Source organism: Oncorhynchus kisutch, unplaced genomic scaffold, assembly GCF_002021735.2.
Source record: "Oncorhynchus kisutch isolate 150728-3 unplaced genomic scaffold, Okis_V2 scaffold1064, whole genome shotgun sequence".
Lineage (NCBI taxonomy): Eukaryota > Metazoa > Chordata > Actinopteri > Salmoniformes > Salmonidae > Oncorhynchus > Oncorhynchus kisutch.
In genome coordinates this window covers 90,220-94,980 of record NW_022263009.1, presented here as the reverse complement: position 1 = coordinate 94,980, position 4,761 = coordinate 90,220, and positions in this window count along the sequence as shown.

Sequence of the window (4,761 nt, the reverse complement as noted above, 5' to 3'; positions counted from 1 at the left end):
GAGAGAGAGAGAGAGACGAGAGAGAGAGAAGGAGGAGAGAGAGAGACGATGAGAGGAGAGAGAGAGAGAGAGAGAGAGAGAGAGAGGAGAGAGAGAGAAAGAGAGAGAGAGACACCTTTCACTGTGAAAACACGACACTTGGTTTCCTAAAGTGTAACCTGCAGTGATTTTAACCTACAGTAGCTCTTGTACCAGGGAGAGCTGCCAGTAGAGCTGTTGATCTGGCAGTCTGCTCTCTCAGTCTCTGTTTTACCATCACTACATCATCCATCATTTGTAGAGTCTGAATGAAAGACTCAATGTGAATATTAGGGAACATCGTGGCCTAGAAAGTTAATTATTTCCGTCATCGTTGTGAGAGACTGCATGGAGAGAGAGAGCAGTAATATTGTGTCTTTAGTCATTATGTCTCTGTCTCTATCACATTTTGACCACACACCAGGTATATTCAGGATTTATTTTGGGGGGGGGGGCTTTTTTCCACAAGCTGCATCTCTACACAAGATTGCGTTGGGGAAACTATGCCAGAGTGTAGATTCCCGAGGCTCTCCCAAACCCCCTGTGTGCCATGGACCCAGTCAGCAGAAGTGTTTTGCTCAGTAAGGTCTTGCTATAGTAAACTTTCTCCAAAGCCTTGATTCCTCTCGAGAGCCAGAAAATGTCATGCTCTCAATCTATTGTAGAAATATAGTGCATGAAAAGCCCAGCATCCCATGACACATCATTATGGATTTTCAGTTTTTTTTTACTACAGCCTGAGAAACAGCTAGACTTTCCCCGGTTCAATCCCCAGTCCAGTCATTATAATAGGAACCCCATCTTAGGCTTGGATTTCAGGATGGACAAGATACTTAAGGACCGTTAAGTTATCGGTGGTGCAGGACATGTCTGCTCAGTATGACTTTGGGTTTTCACTACAACATCATGGACCTGTGGACGAAACTACAACATCATAGGGAGCGGAACCTGTGGACGCAACTACAACATCATAGGGAGCGGACCTGTGGACGCAACTACAACATCATAGGGAGCGGAACCTGTGGACGCAACTACAACATCATAGGGAGCGGACCTGTGGACGCAACTACAACATCACAGGGAGCGGAACCTGTGGACGCAACTACAACATCATGGACCCGTGGACGCAACTACAACATCATGGACCTGTGGACGCAACTACAACATCATGGACCTGTGGATGCAACTACAACATCATAGGGAGCGGACCCTGTGGACGCAACTACAACATCACAGGGAGCGAACCTGTGGACGCAACTACAACATCATGGACCTGTGGACGCAACTACAACATCATAAGGAGCGGAACCTGTGGACGCAACTACAACATCACAGGGAGCGGAACCTGTGGACGCAACTACAACATCACAGGGAGCGAACCTGTGGACGCAACTACAACATCATGGACCTGTGGACGCAACTACAACATCATAAGGAGCGGAACCTGTGGACGCAACTACAACATCACGGACCTGTGGACGCAACTACAACATCATAGGGAGCGGAACCTGTGGACGCAACTACAACATCATAGGGATGGGAACCTGTGGACGCAACTACAACATCATAGGGAGCGGAACCTGTGGACGCAACTACAACATCATGGACCTGTGGACGCAACTACAACATCATAGGGAGCGGACCTGTGGACGCAACTACAACATCATGGACCTGTGGACGCAACTACAACATCATGGACCTGTGGACGCAACTACAACATCATAGGGAGCGGAACCTGTGGACGCAACTACAACATCACAGGGAGCGGACCTGTGGACGCAACTACAACATCACAGGGAGCGGAACCTGTGGACGCAACTACAACATCACAGGGAGCGGACCTGTGGACGCAACTACAACATCATGGACCTGTGGACGCAACTACAACATCATGGACCTGTGGACGCAACTACAACATCATGGACCTGTGGACGCAACTACAACATCATGGACCTGTGGACGCAACTACAACATCATGGACCTGTGGACGCAACGTTTCAACAAACAACCTCTTAACATATTGAAAACACACGCAGTCACCTATGAGGGTTTTTACCATCTTAATAGATGTTTTTTTTTACGACGTCACACAAAATACAGTCGTATTATTTCTGGGTACTTTGAGCTGAGACAAAAACGCGTTGGTCTGACATGCCGGTGCCGTTTTCATCAAGGGAGCATGGTTTTTTGTCGGTTGAAAACAAATGTAATGGTGCTCAACTCCCAACAACCCCTCAGGACATTTTAGCATCGCTATTGACGCAAAACAGTCCATTTCTAAACACTTTCATTTAGTTAATTTTTTTGACCTGTGTGAGTAAACTATAGACACACTATATAGAGATGGAGCATGTTCTACCATTGTTTAAAAAAAGCAGCCCATGTCTCTAGTTTAATATATATTTATAGTAGTATAATGTCTACAACATTATTGTGCCTCGCTGAGATGTGAACTCCACAAACAAGCGCTCTGTTCCAAGCAAATATACACTCTGTTTACGCTCTGTTTACACTCTGTTTACACTCTGTTTAAGGGCTCTGTTCCTAGCTAATATACACTCTGTTTACACTCTGTTTAAGGACTCTGTTCCAAGCTAATATACACTCTGTTTACACTCTGTTTAAGGACTCTGTTCCAAGCAAATATACACTCTGTTTAAGGGCTCTGTTTACACTCTGTTTAAGGACTCTGTTCCTAGCTAATATACACTCTGTTTACGCTCTGTTTAAGGGCTCTGTTCCTAGCTAATATACACTCTGTTTACTCTCTGTTTAAGGCCTCTGTTCCTAGCTAATATACACTCTGTTTACGCTCTGTTTAAGGGCTCTGTTCCTAGCTAATATACACTCTGTTTACACTCTGTTTAAGGGCTCTGTTCCTAGCTAATATACACTCTGTTTACTCTCTGTTTAAGGGCTCTGTTCCTAGCTAATATACACGCTGTTTACGCTCTGTTTAAGGGCTCTGTTACTAGCTAATATACACTCTGTTTACACTCTGTTTAAGGGCTCTGTTCCTAGCTAATATACACTCTGTTTACACTCTGTTTAAGGGCTCTGTTCCTAGCTAATATACACTCTGTTTACTCTCTGTTTAAGGGCTCTGTTACTAGCTAATATACACTCTGTTTACACTCTGTTTAAGGACTCTGTTCCTAGCTAATATACACTCTGTTTACACTCTGTTTAAGGGCTCTGTTCCTAGCTAATATACGCTCTGTTTACACTCTGTTTAAGGGCTCTGTTCCTAGCAAATATACACTCTGTTTACACTCTGTTTAAGGGCTCTGTTCCTAGCTAATATACACTCTGTTTACACTCTGTTTACACTCTGTTTAAGGACTCTGTTCCTAGCTAATATACACTCTGTTTACACTCTGTTTACACTCTGTTTAAGGGCTCTGTTCCTAGCTAATATACACTCTGTTTACACTCTGTTTACATTCTGTTTACACTCTGTTTAAGGACTCTGTTCCTAGCTAATATACACTCTGTTTACGCTCTGTTTACACTCTGTTTAAGGGCTCTGTTCCTAGCTAATATACACTCTGTTTACACTCTGTTTACACTCTGTTTAAGGACTCTGTTCCTAGCTAATATACACTCTGTTTACACTCTGTTTACACTCTGTTTAAGGACTCTGTTCCTAGCTAATATACACTCTGTTTACTCTCTGTTTAAGGGCTCTGTTCCAAGCTAATATACACTCTGTTTACTCTCTGTTTAAGGACACTGTTCCTAGCTAATATACACTCTGTTTACACTCTGTTTAAGGACTCTGTTCCTAGCTAATATACACTCTGTTTACACTCTGTTTAAGGACTCTGTTCCTAGCTAATATACACTCTGTTTACACTCTGTTTAAGGACTCTGTTCCTAGCTAATATACACTCTGTTTACACTCTGTTTAAGGACTCTGTTCCTAGCTAATATACACTCTGTTTACACTCTGTTTAAGGGCTCTGTTCCTAGCTAATATACACTCTGTTTACTCTCTGTTTAAGGGCTCTGTTCCTAGCTAATATACACTCTGTTTACACTCTGTTTAAGGGCTCTGTTCCTAGCTAATATACGCTCTGTTTACACTCTGTTTAAGGGCTCTGTTCCTAGCAAATATACACTCTGTTTACACTCTGTTTAAGGGCTCTGTTCCTAGCTAATATACACTCTGTTTACACTCTGTTTACACTCTGTTTAAGGACTCTGTTCCTAGCTAATATACACTCTGTTTACACTCTGTTTACACTCTGTTTAAGGGCTCTGTTCCTAGCTAATATACACTCTGTTTACACTCTGTTTACACTCTGTTTACACTCTGTTTAAGGACTCTGTTCCTAGCTAATATACACTCTGTTTACACTCTGTTTACACTCTGTTTAAGGACTCTGTTCCTAGCTAATATACACTCTGTTTACTCTCTGTTTAAGGGCTCTGTTCCAAGCTAATATACACTCTGTTTACTCTCTGTTTAAGGACACTGTTCCTAGCTAATATACACTCTGTTTACACTCTGTTTAAGGACTCTGTTCCTAGCTAATATACACTCTGTTTACACTCTGTTTAAGGACTCTGTTCCTAGCTAATATACACTCTGTTTACACTCTGTTTAAGGACTCTGTTCCTAGCTAATATACACTCTGTTTACACTCTGTTTAAGGACTCTGTTCCTAGCTAATATACACTCTGTTTACTCTCTGTTTAAGGGCTCTGTTCCAAGCTAATATACACTCTGTTTACACTCTG